General features: G+C 43.7%; 1 pseudogene; it reads right to left on the minus strand.

Annotated features, from left to right (window-relative positions):
• Positions 1-6,523: 6,523 nt before the first annotated feature.
• Positions 6,524-7,291, minus strand: LOC102126351 (peptidyl-prolyl cis-trans isomerase A pseudogene; annotated as a pseudogene).
• Positions 7,292-18,834: the final 11,543 nt, after the last annotated feature.

Raw genomic sequence — 18,834 nt, forward strand, 5'->3', positions numbered from 1 at the left:
GAAAAAATTATCTGTCTTAAAAAAAAAAATCTACAGAAAGGAAATCCTCAGGCTGATTATATCAGCTGCTTAACGACATCACCAAAGACCCAGGTTCTTTGCATCTTCCCCCGCTTCCATCCTCAGATGTCCGATTAGTTGCCCTCATGGTTGTACCATGCTGCCATAATTCCAGGCGTCACATGCTGGGGCAGAAGCTTGCGCTGTGCTGACCACTTCATTCTTCCACCTCAGCATGCACGAAAACTACATTTCCCAGGTTCGCTTGCTGTTAGTTGAGGGCATATGACTGGGCCTGGCCAATGAGATGTACACCAAAGGGATGAGCCTACCTCCCTGTGAATGACCCACCCTCTTCCTTCTTCCGTAAGGCATATATCCAGCAGCATCATAAGGTGAAAGGAACCTGGGTCCCTGAATCTGCACTTGAGAAGAGCTGCTGACCCTCTGAACAATAAATAAACATGTATGAGTTTAGGCCACGAAAATCTTGGGGGTGTTTGTTACAGCAGAATTGCCAATATCCGGCAGAAGGAGAGAGGGGTTACCTTCCCTCAGTGGTGGATTCCTGACCCTGGGGCTTAGCCAGCAAGGAAAAGTGGGTGCATAGGAGGGGCAGTCAGAATGTCTGCGGAACCCCGCTTCCACCTGGGCTATGTGTGTCTGCCTCCCAATCTTCTGTTTACCTTGTCAGCCCTCCCATTCTGGCCAGTGGACCACTTTGTTTTTACTTCTCAAGCCTCCCAGTGGACCTGCTCTGCCTGCCTTTAAGCTGGCCTTATGCTCAGGCTCCCAGAGAGCTGTCCGGCAGGAACCAGCTTGGTTTCCTGCAGCCAAACCTCCAGACCCACCTGTGCACCCCGGTACTCTACTCTGGATCCTATAGACTTGCCCTTTTTGGACACCTCACTCGCTGACAGATTCTTCCCTTTTATTTATTTATTTATTTTATTTTATTTTTTTTTTTTTTATTTTTTTTTTTTTTGAGACGGAGTCTCACTCTGTCACCCAGACTGGAGTGCAGTGGTGCAGTCTAGGCTCATCGCAACCTCCGCCTCCCGGGTTCAAGCGATTCTCCTGCCTCAGTCTCCCGAGTAGCTGGGATTGCATCTTCCCTTTCTTAAACAGTCATGTGCCGCATAACGACGTTTCAGTCAACACCGGGCTGTGTATACCACAGCCCCCATGACACCTTAATGGAGCTGAAAAATTCCTATTGCCCAGTGACATGCTAGCCATTGTAATGTTGTAGCACAATCACTTAATGTGCTTATAAATTTAGTTTAGCCATACAGTGTTTATAAAGTCTGTAACAGTGTTTATAAAGAAGTGGGCAGTAATGCCCTTCACATTCACTCACCACTCACTCAGAGTCACCTACAGCGAACTCCAGTCCTCTAAGCTCCATTCATGGCAAGTGCCCTATACAGATGCACCTTTTTTTTTTTTATCTTTTACACCCTATTTTTAACCTTTTTTTTTTTTTTTTTTTTTTTGAGACGGAGTCTCGCTCTGTCACCCAGGCTGGAGTGCAGTGGCCGGATCTCAGCTCACTGCAAGCTCCGCCTCCCAGGTTCACGCCATTCTCCTGGCTCAGCCTCCCGAGTAGCTGGGACTACAGGCGCCCGCCACCTCGCCTGGCTAGTTTTTTTGTATTTTTTAGTAGAGACGGGGTTTCACCGTGTTAACCAGGATGGTCTCGATCTCCCGACCTCGTGATCTGCCCGTCTCGGCCTCCCAAAGTGCTGGGATTACAGGCTTGAGTATTTTTAACCTTTTATACCCTATTTTTACTGTACTTTTTCTATGTTTCGCTATGTTTAGATACACAAATACTTACCATTAGGTTACAATTGCCTGCAGTGTTCAGTATGGTACCATGTTGGGCAAGTTTGTAGCCTAGGAACAGTAGGATCTACCGTACAGCCTAGGTGTGTAGTGGCTTATACCATCTAGGTTTGTGTAAATACATTCTATGATGGTCGCACAATGACAGAATCACCTAACAACGCATTTCTCGGGACATGCCTTCACTGTTGGCCAGGCATGGTGGCTCATGCCTGTAATCCCAGCACTTTGGAGGCTGAGGCAGGCAGTTCACTTGAGGTCAGGAGTTCAAGACCAGCATGGTCCACATGGTGAAACCCCATCTGTACTAAAAATACAAAAATTAGCCAGGCGTGGTCATGGGTGCCTGTAATCCTAGTTATTTGGGAGGCTGAGGCATGAGAATCACTTGAACCTGGGAGGCTGAGGTTTCAATGAGCCGAGATCATGCCACTGCACTCCAGCCTAGGTGACAGAGTGGGATGCTGTCTCAAAAAAGAAAAAAAAAAAGAAAAAAGAAAAAACAACAAATATCTCTCTTATTAAGTGACACGTGACTGTATTTTCAGAAAATGTTTTCCTCTCCAATGGGTTCCCATCAGCATTTAAATCTAATCAAATCCTTATATGAAAAATAAAATCTCATCAGGGAAATGTGAATCAAAACCACAATAATATATCACCTCACACTGTCAAGATGGCTATTGTCAAAAACAGTGGTCCTCAGCCTTTTTGGCAGCAGGGACCAGTTTCCTGGAAGACAATCTTTCCACGGACCAGGGTGGGGGATGGTTTGGGGATGATTCAAGCACATTCCATTTATGGTGCTCTCTATTTCTATTATTATTACATTTAATATATAATGAAATAATTATACAACTCACTATAACGTAGAATCAGTGAGAGCCCTGAGCTTGTTTTCCTGCTAGATGGTCTCATCTGGGGGTGATGGGAGACAGTGACGGCTCATCAGGCATTAGATTCTCATAACGAGTGCACCATCTAAGTCCCTCGCGTGTGCAATTCACAGGAGGGTTCGCCCTCCTAGGAGAGTCTGAGGCCTCTGCTGATCTGACAGGAGGCAGAGCTGAGGCAGGAATGTGAGCAATAGCGAGTGGCTGTAAACACAGATAAAGCTTCACTTGCTTGCCTGCTGCTTACCTCCTACTATGCAGCCCAGTTCCTAACAGGCCATGGACTGGTACTGGTCTCTTTCAGAGAAAAGGGAACTCTTGTATACTTGGTAGAGTGTAAATTAGTACAGTTACTATGGACAAATTCCTCAAAAAACTAAAAACAGAACTACTGTATGACCCAGCAATCCCACTTCTAGGGATATATCCAAAAGAAATGAAATCAATATCTTGAAGATACATATGCACCGCCATGTTTATTGCAGTATTATTCACAATAACCAAGATACGAAATTAAACTAAGTATCCATCAACAGATGAGTAGATAAAGAAAATATGATACATACATGTCACATACACATACACTGGAATATTATTCAGCCTTAAAAAGAGAAGGAAATCCCTATATTTTGAACAACATAGATAAGTCTGGAAGTCATTACACTAAGTAATATAAGCCAGACACAGAAAGATAAATATGACATGATCTCACTTACGTCTAAAAAAAGTGGAACTCATTGCCGGCATGTCCACGCCTGTAATCCCAGCACTTGAGGAGGTCGAGGATCACCTGAGGCCAGGAGTTCAACACCAGCCTGAACAACATGGTGAAACCCGGTCTCTACTAAAAATACAAAAATTAGCTGGACGTGGTGGCTTGCGCCTGTAATCCCAGCTATTGGGGAGGCTGAGACAGGAGAGTCTCTTGAAACTGGGAGGCGGAGGTTGCAGTGAGCTGACATCGTGCCACTGCGCTCCAGCCTGGGTGACAGAGGGAGACTCCATCTCAAAAAAAAAAAAAAATGTGAGTCACAAAAGCAGAGAGTAGCATGGTGGTTGTCAGGGGCTGAGGGGGCAGTGGGAGAAATGGAGAAATATTGGTCAAAGGGTACAAAGTTCCAGTTATAGAGCAATGCATTCTGGGGAGCTAATGTGCAGCATAGTGACTATAGTGAGTAATACTGTATTGAATATGCTAAATTTGCTAAGAGAGTTGATCGTTAAGTGTTCTCACCACATACAAACAGACACAAATTGTAACTATGTAAAGTGATGGGTATGTTAATCAGTTACTTAAAATAGATAGGTAGGTAGATAATGGATAGATAGATAGATATAGATAAATAGAAGATCGATAGATTAGATAGATAGATAGATAGATAGATAGATAGATAGATAGATAGATAGATAGATAGATACAGGGCTGGGCATGGTGGCTCACACCTGTAATCCTAGCACTTTGGGAGGCGGAGGTGGACAGATTGCCTGAGCTCAGGAGTTTGAGACCAGCCTGGGCAACACAGTGAAACCCCGTCTCTACTAAAATACAAAAAATTAGCTGGGCAAGGTGGTGTGTGCCTGTAATCCCCACCTGCTCGAGAGGCTGAGGCATAAGAATTGCTTGAACCTAGGAGGTGGAGGAGGTTGCAATGAGCTGACATCACGCCACTGCAGTCCAGCCTGGGCAACAGAGTGAGACTCTGTCTCAAAAAAAAAAAAAAAAAAAAAGAGGTAGATAGATAGATGAGATAGGTGATAGATAGATAGATGGATCATTTGATAAATCATTCGATAGATCTCATTGACACCTTCTAGCTACTGTAGTCTCCTTCCTCTCCCTGTGCAGCCAGGCTTGGGGAAAGACTTGCCTAGACCCAGTCTCCATTTCTCCCCTGTCATGAGCTTCACCGCCCTCTCCAGGCTGAGCCTCCCTCACTGCTAGACTAAGCTACTTTCACCATGGTTTCTTATGACTTCCTTGTTGCTACATCTGTGGACACTTTCTCTTCCTGTGTTAGTTTTGTAGGACTGCTATAACAGATTATCACAAACCAGGTAGCTTAAAACAGCAGAAACAGATTGTCTCACAGTTTGGAGGCCAGAAGTCTAAAATCATGGTGTTGACAGGGCCACACTCCCTCTGAAGGCTCTTGGGAGGGAGTCTTCTCTGCCTCTTCCTAGTCCTGGTGGTTGCCCTCCTTCCTTGGCTTTACTTGGGTTACGGTGGCATTACGCCAAACTCTGCCTCTGTCTTCACATGGTCTTCTTTATGTCTCTGTGTCCAAATTTCCCTCATCTTATAAGATTAGGGCCCATCCTAATCTAGCATGACCTCATCTTTACTTGATTATATCTGCAAATTCATGACCTCTAAATGAGGTCACAGGTACCAGAGATTAGGACGTCCACATTTTGTTTTGGGGGACACATTTTAAACCCATAACACTTTTATATCTAACTTGACCTGGCAAACTCTTCTCTCTTTGTGACACCATCTGTTCCTGGTCTTCCGTAGACCCCCCTGAAATCTTTTTCCCTCATTCCTTCTTGGGCTTCTCTCCTTCTGTCCATCCTTCTGCCATTAGTGTCTTCTGGGACTTTTCCTAGGCCCCCTCCTTTTCTCTCTTAGCTGGAAAATTCCAACCATCTATGGTTTCAGTCGCCATTTCCAGACTGACTCACACAGAAATGTTCACAAGACATACTCAGCTAAAAGATCCACACTGAAAACTCATCATCTTCATCCCAAACTTGCTTCTGCTGCCGTCTTCCCCATGTCCATGAATGGCACCACCACCCATGAGGTCACTTGCATTGCCTCCACCCCATCACTGAGCTTCTCTCCCCTTCATTCCCCACTGCCAATCAACCGTCAGGGCCTGTCCCTTCTAATCCATTCTAATCCCTTCTAATCCCTCTCCCTATTGCCATAGTCCTAGTTTAGATCATCACTGTCTTGCTCCCAGACTAGGAGAAAAGCTTTCTCATGGTCTCCCTGTCCCAAGCTGTGTGGAAACTCAGATCTTATCTCTCACTTCCATATTAAATACTTCAACTGTCCCTACAACCCTCAGAATAAAGTCCAAGCCCTTGAACTTGACTTACAAGACCCTTTACCATCCGGCCCTGCCTACTTCCCCAGTCTGATCTCTCCATATTCCACCTTCACATGTTAATACTCCAGCCAAACCAAGCCACCGACACTTGGTCTCCCGGTCTTTGCTTATGGTTTTCTGCTCCTGGAATATTATTTCCAGCTCCCCTGGCTGCCCAAATCACTCTTATATTTTATATTCATTTATTCAACAAGCATATCTTGAGTGCCTGCTATGTGTCATGAACTATCCCAGGCACGGAGGACGCAGTAGAAAACAAAACAGAAAAATATCTCACCTCATGAGCTTACATTTTGGTTGAGAGAGACAGACACGAAATATCAGTAAGTAAACACAGGGAGCGCATCAGATAGCGACAGTGCTTTAAAAAAGATAAAACAGGAGGGCAGGGGGTTAATTAACTAAGCAGGGCGTGAGAGTCCTCACTGAGGAGATGGCATTTAAGCTTGGCTTGAATACCACTCCCTCCCGGAAGCCTCCTGGAAATTTTCCAAGACCAGGGCAAGTGTCATCTTTATAAACTTCTATGAAGCTTGTATTCACCCATCACAGCACTTACCACACTTTAAAGGACTTTTGTGTTTACGTGTGTCAACTGTAAACTTTGTGAGGACAGAGACCGAGTCTGTTATTGATTGTATATCGACAGCCCCTTGTAGATATATGTTTCTTTTTTTTTTTTTTTTTTGTTACTTAGTTTTTATTTCATAATCATGAACTTAACTCTGCAATCCAGCTAGGCATGGGAGAGAACAAGGAAAACATGGAACCCAAAGGGAACTGCAGCGAGAGCACAAAGATTCTAGGATACTGCGAGCAAATGGGGTGGAGGGGTGCTCTCCTGAGCTACAGAAGGAATGGTCTGGTGGGTAAGATAAAACACAAGTCAAACTTATTCGAGTTGTCCACAGTCAGCAATGGTGATCTTCTTGCTGGTCTTGCCATTCCTGGACCCAAAGCGCTCCATGGCCTCCACAATATTCATGCTTTCTTTCACTTTGCCAAAGACCACATGCTTGCCATCCAACCACTCAGTCTTGGCAGTGCAGATGAAAAACTGGGAACCATTTGTGTTGGGTCCAGCATTTGCCATGGACAAGATGCCAGGACCTGTATGCTTTAGGATGAAGTTCTCATCTTCAAATTTCTCCCCATAGATGGACTTGCCACCAGTGCCATTATGGCGTGTGAAGTCACCACCCTGACACATAAACCCTGGAATAATTCTGTGAAAGCAGGAACCCTTATAACCAAATGCTTTCTCTCCAGTGCTCAGAGCACGAAAATTTTCTGCTGTCTTTGGAACCTTGTCTGCAAACAGCTCGAAGGAGACGCGGCCCAAAGGCTCGCCGTCGACGGCAATGTCGAAGAACACGGTAGGGTTGACCATGGCTAGTAGTACAGGACTTTCCTCGGCGGCAGCGTCTGCAAAGCCGATATATGTTTCTTGAACAACTGAATGCCTTAACAACTTACATTATTTACAAGTTATTTTATATAAAAAAATTTATGTAGTATTTATGGTAATGTCCTGTGTTACAAATAACTTTCTCACCCACTGTCTAGTGTGAGAGATGCAGGTCTTATTGTCACCTTTTAACAGACACTCAGAAGAGTTCAGTTTCTTGCCCAGGGTGTCACAATAAGGGCTAAACCCAGCTCAATCACAGCTCTCACATCTTCAGACCCAGAGTGCTTTCTAGAAAAGCCCCCTGCCTTCCTGCATGTTCTGAGAAAACACAAACCACTAACCTCAGGGTATTAGCCATCCTCAGCCAATTTTCACTGTTCCTCCCTGAGTTATCATATTCTCATCTCCCCAGAAAACTTCCACCAAATGCTAAATCCAACGTGTAAATCCAAAGGTAAAACCTTCTGGAATTCCTTGATGGAGCCATTGCACAGGCTGGCCTGTGTTCTCACACTAGCTTTCAGAACATTTCTTGCCCTCCTGCAAGTCCACATTTAGCAGACTCACTCAGACAACTACGGAGAGGGTTTTGATTGAATTCCTTTCCTATCTGACACTTTTGAGCTAAGATTGTCTTTTCCATGTGTTAATTTTAAAATGTGGGTTTCATAAAAGCTGCAGGCAGAACAGCAGATGGGAGTCAGTTAGCAATCATTAATATCCTCTATTCATTGCCTGCTCCATTTGACAAAGTGTCACTCCACTTGGGCAACAGGGGCCAAAAAGGGAGCGGGGCACAAAACTTCACTGTTGAAGAAAAGCTCTCCTATGCGGCGAAGAGCTGGCCCCATCAGAGTGCCTGGGTCCTGCAGAATTTGGAGAAGTGAGCCTCAGCTACCCTCCCTGAGCGAGGTGAAGTTTGTTGCAGGAGTAACGGGACAGCTCTTGGTAGTTTTCCACTTGCTACTCATGAGTTCTCACCCTCTTTGGCTCTTTGTCACTTGGTCCCATGAAAACACCCACTGCAGGACGCTTGCTCATGCCACCCACCCACCAAATGGCATGTGGCAAAGAGGGTCAGAAGTTCACACACTCTTCCTCTTTGTTTTCTTGTGTTTCTTTCTGCATAAGCACCTCTCAACAGGCCAAATGGTTGTTGTTGCCACATAGATTTTTGTATTGATGGTTTCCTGCCATCCCCTCGTTCTCAAGAGTGGGTGGGGGAAGAACAGGGGAGAGTTAACTATTTTGATGAAGAGCAGTTTATAGGATGAATAGGCACAGACAGCAGAAGTAAGCCTGGATGCTTTGAAATGAGCTGCTTTGTACTGAAGAGTTTGCTTCTGCCCTGCAATACTTCTTTGCAGCTGAATAGATACTGAAGAGAGTAAACACACTTATCTCTCTCAAGAAAAAAAAAAAAAAATGTATTCCCTGGAAGCTGGAAAATTCTCCTATAGGTATAAACATTTAGGAAAACAGTGATAAGCCCCCTAATTCTAAAAACTAGGAATAACCAATTAGGTCATCTGTCCTCATCTCTGTCACTTCTCTCTAAGGCTTGTGGTGTTCAAATTCTGCTACCCTTAACTTTCTAGAAGGAGGGAGACACACTTCAATTCCTTTCCACTCTTCCAATTCGGATGGTTCAAACATCAGGACTTCTTAAAAAAAAATGACTTTAATCATGATAAAAACATATTACTTGCAACACAGAACAAACAGAAGAGAAAAATATTTTCTGTGATAGTTTTCTCTTTTGGTTTCTGAAAAGTGAGCAAAATTTTTAATTAAAAAAACCCATAAAATTGTCTTAGGACACTCTCGACCCAGATGAGAGAAGAGAGTCATTAAAATAAATTACAGAATGGGAAATGGCACCATTACCATTCTCCACTATTTTTTTTAGAAGCATCTTTTGCCAAAAACCTTTTTGACATCTAATAAAAGCAAAATGTTTTAAGTTAGGAGTGGCTTTTCCGAGCGATATCCCTTTGCCTCAATGGTTACTAACCAAAATAAATGAATAAGATAAATCTGAATAAAAGCAAGAACGAAACCAAACTGAATTAACTTCTTCTCAGCCAGAAGTTAATTTTAAAGCATTAAGCTGAACCATCATTCCTGATGATTGTGGAATGAAGTATTTGGAAGTATACGTTTCATCAACAACTGGGAGACATGGAGTGTGGTTAGGAGAATACCTTGGAATTACACAGTGCTGGGTTCAAACCTGAATTGAGTCATTTCCTAGTTGTGTCCTCTTGAGCAAGTTACCTAGCTTATCTAAACCTGAGTTTCTTCATCCATAAACTGGGAATAATAATAACTGTTTCATTCATCACAAGGTCGTGACAAGGATTAAAAGATAATACAAAGTGCTTAGAGATACAAAAGGTGTAGTAGGGTGTCTGGTGCCTTTTAAGAAAAGCTATTATTACCATATGGAATATTCAGAAAAACTACTAACTGCTGCACAATGCACACGACTTTTTCCTCCTGTGTGCAAGGACTTGAAACTAAAGAATAGAGTTTGGGATCTTCCCACATGGAAGCATGTTCATCATGGTCTCAAAACCAGATTGAACAATATTTGGTAAGTCAGTTTACAAAACTTTCACAGTAGCAGGTCACATGGGATGGTTCTCAGGGTCCCGGGAGAGGGACTGGATTGTGTTGTCCTCAAAATTTATATGTTGAAGCCTCAACCCCCACAGTGAGATTGTATTTGGAGATAGGGCATTTAGGAGATAATTAAGGTTAAATGAGGTCAGAAGGGTGGGGCCCTAACCCAATAGAATTGGTTGCCTTATAAGAGGAGGAAGAGAAATTCCTCTCTCTTTCCCTCACTCCCAACTCCCACCCCAGCCCTGCTATATGCACAAACTAAGGAAAAGCCATGTGAGGACATAGCAAGAAGGTGGCCATCTGCAAGCCAGGAAGAGAGCCCTTACTTGGAAGCCAGTCAGCTGACACCTTCACCTTCCTGCCTCCAGAACTGTGAAAAATGCACGTCTGTTGGTTTAGCCACACAATCTATAGTATCTTGTTACGGCAATCTGAGTTGATTAATACAAAAGAAAAGCTATCACCAATTGTACCCCACAACCAAAAATAGAAAACATGCCTTACTGAGCAGAGAATGCTTCCTCTCTAGGATATCCCTGTCCTACTCTTGAGAGTTGGCCAAATGTACATAAAATTGATGGCTTTATCTGATTTTGAAAGAGAAATACATCAAATCCCATTTTTTTTAAGTAAAGTAACTTTGACGGGGAAAAAAAGTTCACCTCCCAATGGAGAGCAAAATTTGTACAGTAGTCTGTTGGGGAATACATTTTGTTGCACGATTCAAACCTGTAGCCAGGATTGAGTAAGAAAGCAACTTCAATGATTTTGGAAGAAACTGCCCTAAAACCGGAAGGCTTAGTTCCCTTCTGAAATACATTTCTACAAGTGGTTCACCAGTTTAAAGAGAGATGCTACCACCAGTTATTGAAGTGATAGTTTCCTCAGGGAAATGGGCACTACCCAAGAGAGACAAAAATGTAGACAGAGAATGAGTAAATCCTCAAGTGAAATCCCATAACGAAGTAACATTATGTTATAAAGGTATTGATATTTGTTATTGTCTGTTTGTCACACTGAAGAGAGCAAGTGGAGACAGTTTTTCAAAAGGGGAGTAATCATTTGGGTGAAATGCTGCTGAAGTTTGGGTAAACCAGGGACTCAGAACTGGTCATTGGGTTTGACAACAAAGGAGTCACTGGTGACCTTGATGAGTGCACTTTCAGAACAGTGAGGACAGGCCAGGTGCGTGGCTATAAAGGGAAGCACAGCAGTGAGGAGGGAGCAGGGAGGGGCTCAGGCTCAAGGGAGAAGGTTGTTGTGTTGTTAAGATGAAGAGGTTAGAGCTCAATTGCATAGAGAATGATCCAGAAGAAAGGTACAGTTGGATGTCATGATATAGGAGAGAGAGAAGTGGTTTTCCAGAGTGGCAAGAGGATACGGCCCCAGTGCCCTGGTGAGGTGCTCTCCTCTGCAAGGAGCAGGTCCAGTTCATCCCTGGGAACAGGAAGGAAGGCAGGGCCAAGGGGCAGAGATTCAGTTCTGGGAGAATAAATCAGTTCTCCTCCAATTGCTTCTATTTTCTCACTACAGTCAATGAGAAGCAACATCATCAGATGGGAATGAGGAAGGGAAGGAGTTCTAAGGAGAGATGAGAACATTTGAAACAGCCATCTCAGAGGTAAGAAATTTTCCTACTAGGACCCTTGGTCAGCCTCTGGCCAGCCTAAAAAATGGGCCCTTTGGGTTGGATGTCCATTTTGGGTGCAACCAGCCGAGTCAAGGGTTGGCCTTGGAACATGCATTACAGCCTGTTCGCTCTGCATAACTGCCTAGTTCTCCTTAGCCAGCAAGGGGCTATATGTTGAGTGGGGTAGTTTTCCTAAAATGATCTGTGGCCATAGACCCCTAGAAGGGGCAGAGAGAGGGAGTACCAGTCTGAGAGTAGGCCTGGCCAGATCCACTTAGCATCAGATGACCCTGATTTTTCACATGATAATGAAGTCCAGCAGCTGTATAATATTCAGTGTCCAAGACACAGTGCTGCCAAATCATGCCCTAGTTTTGTTTTTGCTTTTTGAGACAGGATCTCACTCTGTCACCAAGGCTGGAGTGCAGTGGCACAATCTCGGCTCACCGCAACCTCTGCCTTCCTGGTTCAAGCAATTCTCCTACCTCAGCCTCCTGAGTAGCTGGGATTAGAGGCTCCCACCACCACGTCCAGGTATTTTTGTGTTTTTAGTAGAGATAAGGTTTCACCATGTTGCCCAGGCTGGTCTCAAACTCCTGACCTCAAGTGATCCTCCTGCCTCGGCCTCCCAAAGTGCTGGGATTACCAGGCGCAAGCCACGACACGCTGCCTGTGCCCTAGTTTTAAAACTTCATGTACATAACTGTGCACCCTCTATCTGTACTGGAAGGCAATTTCAGTTTCGCTCTACCATCTAGTCAGTTGTTGGTATGTGTCAGGTACTGAGCTAACTAGCTCTTAAAATATATCAACTTAGCCTTAAAACAACCCAGTGGTACTGTTGTTGATCCCATCTTACAAATGAAGCATCTGAAGTTGAGAAATGTGAGGCAGTCTGTCCAAGGACACATAGCTCAACATATCGGTAGGTCTGTCAGACCTCAAAGTCCATACTCTCAACCACTAGTGTAGACTGAAAATACCTCTGATTCAGTTAGATGTTGGGTTGGACTGCAAGTAACAGACACTCCCAAAATATTAACTTACACAAATTAGGGGCTTTGCTTTTCTCGTGTAAAGGGCTGCCGTGGTAAGCCATTCAGGATTGGTATAGCAGCTGCACAACCCTGTCTACAACTGATGTTTCTTCGAGCTATTTGATTCCCTGCTTAGTTTGTGCCTTCATGCTCACAGTCACCATGTGACTACAAAAGGGCAACTCTACCTCCAGCATTGTATCAGCATTCCAGGGAGAAGAAATGGAACAACAGATGAAAAAACGTGCATGCCAATTTATTCCCCAATCCCAACATTTTTTTTTCTGTCTTCTTTTAAAGAGTTTTCCTGGAAGCCCCACACGGTAACATCTGCTTACTTCTCATTAGCCAGAATTGCCAAAGATCTCCCCTGGCTACAAGGAGTCTGAGAAATATGCAATCTTAGCTGAGCTTATTGCCACCCTAAAGAAAATTGACACTCTGCCACCCCTCCCTTTTTTTCCTACAACCCCCTTGACAAAATTGCTGAAGCAATACAGACTTTTTAAGACTACAAGAGCCACGTGATTAATATTCCTGGAATGTTTTCATGAGTATAAAATGCGGTTGTCACAGAGAAGCTTCTACTTACCATCTTAAGGCAAACACCAAACTTCTTCAGAACAACTGATTCCCCCTACAAGGAGAAATATCCAAGGCCTTCATCCACCAGAACAGTCAAATTATTGAAATTTATCAGGACTTGCTCAGTGGCTCATGCCTGTAATCCCAGCACTTTGGGAGGCCAAGGCAGGTGGATCACTTGAGGTCAGGAGTTCAAGACCAGCCTGGCCAACATGGCAAAACCCCATCTCTACTAAAAATACAAAAATTAGCTGGATGCGGTGGTGCGTGCCTATAGTCCCAGCTACTCGGGAGGCTGAGGCAGGAGAATCGCTTGAACCTGGGGTGGGTGGAAGTTGCAGTGAGCTGAGATCATGTCACCGCACTCTGTCCTGGGTGACAAGAGTGAAACTGTCTCAAAAAGAAAAAAAGAAGGCCGGGTGCAGTGGCTCATCCCTGTAATCCCAGGACTTTGGGAGGCCAAGGCGGGTGGATCACCTGAGGTCAGGAGTTCGAGACCAGCCTGGCCAACATGGTGAAACCCTGTCTCTACTAAAAATATAAAATTAGCCGGGCGTGGTGGCGGGTACCTGTAATCCCAGTTACTCAGGAGGCTGAGGCAGCAGAATCGCTTGAACCCAGCAGGCGGAGGTTGCAGTGAACCAAGATCACACCACTGCACTCCGGTCTGGGTGACAGAGCAAGACTCTGTCTCAAGAAAAAAAAAAAAAGAAAAGAAAAAGAAAAAAGACTTTTTTCCAAAGAGCACAGCATGGAAGGGGTGGAGGAAGAGGAGCTTTGCACTAGAGAAGTCTGACGGGCACTATCTCAGCCAGGTCATCAAGGTCAACATCAACAGTGATGAATCTTGTAGGTGATATGTATCCTTGACATGATTTACTGAAAACGACACTTCACGTCTCTGGTCTTCCCATAACTCCATAACCCCAGTGTAATCAACAGAAAAACATCAGACAAATCTCAACTCCTCATTCTAACAAATAGGTGACCAGTGTTCCTCGGAACTGTCAAGGTCACCAAAGACCAAGAAAGTCTGAGAAACTGTTACAACCAAGAGGAGCCTAAAGAGGCATGATTAAATGTAATGTAGTATCCCCAGTGGGATCCTAGAACAGAAAACAGTACATAAAGGACATTAGGAAAACCTGAAGAAAATACGAATGAAGTGTGGACTTTAGTTAATAATATTATATCTGGCTCATTAATTGTGACAAATGTACTGTATTTACATAAGTTGTTAAAAACAGGAAACAGTGGACGTGAGGCCTATGGGAACTCTCTGTACTATGCTTGCAATTTTTCTATAAATCGAAAACTGCTTTGAAATTTAAATTTTTATTTTTTATTTTATATTTTTATTCTTTTTTTTAAAAGGCCAGATCATGCCATTAAGTAAGTGACATTCCAGATTGATTACTGTCTGTATTTGCGGGGGAGGCAGTATAGAAAATGGAAAACAAAGCTATTTACAGTTCTCAACATGAGCTGTGTTTCCATAACAAATGTATTTTATAGATAGATTGTTATTCTAATAATAAATACTATATTTTCTTGCCTATATTAGGTCATTATATCCTCTTAAGAGTATAGCTTAGTACAACTCTCCATAGGCAGAGGCTCTTCCTTGAGAAGAACCCATATGAGTTCACGAAGAGTCTCCAACTCAGTTTCGCAAGAACATCCTAGAGGAGAATTAACAAAAGGTGTGGGCCTCTTAGTGGCTGTCAAAGGCCATCCAGTTCCATTTCTAACCCCTGCCAGGACCACAGCACTGCCCCAGGTAGTCAAGCATGGTGGTTTCTGATAAAGTTCTGCCTGTGACTTTTCTGTGTTTTTTTTTTTAACTTTCAATTTTAAATTTTTAAATTTTTTATAATTTATTTATTATTACTATTTTTTGGAGACAAGGTCTTCCTCTGTCACCCAGCCTGGAGTACAGTGGCATAATCACAGCTCACGGCAGCCTCCAATTCCTGGGCTCAAGGGATCCTCCCACCTCAGCCTCCCAAGTATCTGGGGCCACAGGCACGTGCCACTACACCCAGTGATTTATCTGTGTTTTAAAGGTCATGGATCATCACCGTCAAGCAACAAAATGGTTCAGATGAAAAGATGCCATAAAGTAGGTGCGTGAGGTGACGGCCGGAGTTCCCCTAGTTCAATGACTCCCACCTTCGTCAGCCAGGAGTTGGTCCTGATGTATTCCTTATAGACCACTGAGCCAGTCAGATCCAGTACTTCTTCCCCTGTGCTGGCCAGTGGGGTTGATCCAGGCATATGGTGTTTTCTTGGCTTCCAGGTGAGTTTGGCTAAGCGGGGCTTGGCAGGAGATTAAGAGTGGGAAGAAGGGAAAAGCCAGAGGATCTCTCCCCTTCTCTCTCCACCTCACCAGGCATCTCAGCCACTCCTGCAAATCCCACCTGACTCCAGTTCTTCCCAGACATGCCCGCCGTGGGTACTGAGTAACCCAGCTCCTGGCTCTGGCAACCTCCCCTCCTTTTGACTCCCAAGCCTAGAAACACAGTGGCTTCCTGCTGATAGCAACTTCTGGGTTCCTCCACTGCCCTTTGTTTGGCCTCTCAGAGTTTTTATCACCCACTGAACCAATTCTTCATAGTAAATGAAACGCCTTTGCAAAATTATGACCGAGACAGGGAAAGAGATCTAACTTAATCAGTTCCATCTTGCTTCTAACCTCCAAGCTGTCCTTGTTCATTCTTGGGTGTAGACTGAACGAACTTTGGGAGAAACTCAGTTTATAGTTTAAAACAAAGATAACAGCGCTTTCTCAAAGCAGACCTCCTCCTTGTGTGGGGACTAGACTGCCTTTGTAGGACTAACCTTAGCCACAAGATTAGAAAATATGGTTTAGGAGTCATGTAGCTGGAGATTACAAGATTCTCACCCTCCCTAAACCACTCCAAAGATCAGTGCTTGAGATATTTTGCAGACCCTGCACTTGTTGGATCAGCTGGCTCCACCCAGATGGATAAACTGGCTCATCTGATCATGTGGCCCTTGCCCAGGAACTGACTCAGTGAAAGACGACAGCTTTGACTCCCTATGATTTCATCTCTGACCAATCAGCACTCCTGGCTCATTGGCCTCCCGCACCCCAACTCACCAAGTTGTCCTTAAAAGCTCTGCTCCCCGAATGCTTGGGGAGACTGATTTGAGTAATATAAAAACTCTGGTCTCCCACGTATCCAGCTCTGCGTGAATCACTCTTTCTCTATTGCAATTCTCCTGTCTTAATAAATAGGCTCTGTCTAGGCAGCTGGCAAGGGGAACCCCTTGGGCAGTTACATAAATACCGTCTGTTGGCCAGAGCGGTGGTTCATGCCTGTAACCTCAACACTTTGGGAGGCCGAGGTGGAAGGATCACTTGAGCCCAGGAGTTCAAGACCAGGCTGGGCAACATAGCGAGATTCTCCTTAAAATAAATAAATAAATAAATAAATAAATAAATAAATAAAAATTAGCCACGTTTGGTGGTGCATGTCTGTAATCCCAGCTACTGTGGAGGCTAAGGCAGGAGGAGTGCCTGAACCCAGGACTTTAAGGCTGCAGTGAGCTGTGATGTGCCACTGCACTCCAACCTGGAGGACAGAGGAAGACCCTATCTCTAAATAAATAAATTAAATTACATACCCTCTGTTTTTCCTGAGACAGGGCAGAGTGCTTTTTAATACCCTCTTTTAAAATACTTAAAGTAGATTTCAATTTCCTTGTTAAACCCTGCATGTCTTTTATTATTTATTTATTTATTTATTTATTTTTGAGACAGAGTCTTGCTCTGTCTCCCAGGCTGGAGTGCAATGTCACAATCTCGGCTCACTGCAACCTCCACCTCCTGGGTTCAAGCGATTCTCCTGCCTCAGTCTCCCAAGTAGCTGGGATTACAGGCACCCACCACCATGCCCAGCTAATTTTTGTATTTTTGTAGAGATGGGGTTTCACCATTTTGCCAGGCTGGTCTTGAACTCCTGACCTCAGGTGATCTGCCCACCACGGCCTCCCAAAGTGCTGAGATTACAGGTGTGAGCCACCACACCCTGCCTCTGCAATGTCTTAAGACCAGATTTTTTTTCATTCCCCTACACACACACACACACACACAATTTTGAAAGCACTTTGCTTTTGTCTTCCTGATTTCATGTCATAGCAGTTAATGCTTCTTAGAAACATGGGAGTTGAACAAGGTGGACCCTACCACTATGATTGAGCCAGGAAGTTGTAAGAGGACCTGGGAGAATGATCTAGAGGCATAGCTGGACTCTAAATGAACTTCTGGCCCAACAACCACAGCAAAATCAATAGATGTATCTTCTCTAAAACTAAGAAAATGTTGGCTACACACTTTTAAACTCTCTATGGTCATAAAATTCCCCTACACACACACACACACACATTTTGAAAGCACTTTCAAAAGGGAAGCAACATTTTCCTTTGGTTACTACGATGCCTCGGTGGGGTCACACTGGTGTTTCTAGATTTACCAGGCAGACTAAAAAGAGACTCCGTTAAGGATAAAAGATTCCATTGTTCATAAGAAGAAACATGTTGACTTTGGTTTAGCACTGGCATCTTCATGGGGTCCTATCGACTTTATATTGTCCCTGGATGGAACAGTTTCGGGGAGTTTAGAGAAGTGTTTTGTAGTGATTTAGGAATATTTGGAATATTTAGGAATATTTGGTTAATGGTCCATTTGTCACTTGGCATGTGGCTCATTTGTTCTCATTCCTGTCTAATGTAACAGACTTCGCCTAAGTTAACCGGATAACCATAAAGTTTGAAACTAAGAAGTTTAATTTGTCCTAAAATAAGCAATTTAGATCCACCCAAATTTGTGAGAAGACGAACAAAGCTCTATTCAACTCTTGCTGTGTAGATCTAATGTCAGTGTCCTTAGGCAGCAAATGTCATTCTAGATTCGTGTACAATGTAAATTCTGAAAACCACATACTTTGAAGACCAGGACACTCAGACTCTCTTAGGTGATAATGTATGCATGAATTCACATGTGAATACACAAGTACATATGAATCCTGTTCTGTAAGATGCTGAACAGTAAGTTCCACTGAACTGCTTTCTTATCACTCAAAAACTGTTTGGCTTCAGAGAAATGAGGTATTCAACAAAATGATTTTATTGCTTTTCTTTTGCTTTTATCAACATGTTGCAATCACATGTAATTGAAGGACAAATTCTTCCCCAGAAGATACAGAGAAACAACTTCTTAGAAATACTATTCTTGGCAGATAACGAGCCATAATTGCAAAAGGATGAGATACACGTATCAATCCGCAAAAGCAAAGGCTTAAAGTAGTCCCTGTCTTTTGTGGTTCAAACTTTCACTACCACAGACACACAATTAAATAAGTTCACATAGATGTGAGCAAAAGAAACTAATCTTATTGTCCTTCACAATTAGCTTTAATGGCTTTAAAATATATGAAGGGGGCCAGGTGCGGTGGCTCAAGCCTATAATCCTAACACTTTGGGAGGCTGAGGTAAGCAGATCACTTGAGGTTAGGGGTTCAAGACCCGCCTAGCCAACATGGTGAAATCCCGTCTCTACTAAAAATACAAAAATTAGCTGGGCATGGTGGCTCATGGCTGTAATCCCAGCTACTCAGGAGGCTGAGACAAGAGAACGGCTTGAACCCAGGAGGCAGAGGTT

The sequence above is a fragment of the Macaca fascicularis genome, chromosome 3, assembly GCF_037993035.2.
Source record: "Macaca fascicularis isolate 582-1 chromosome 3, T2T-MFA8v1.1".
Taxonomy (NCBI): Eukaryota; Metazoa; Chordata; class Mammalia; order Primates; family Cercopithecidae; genus Macaca; species Macaca fascicularis.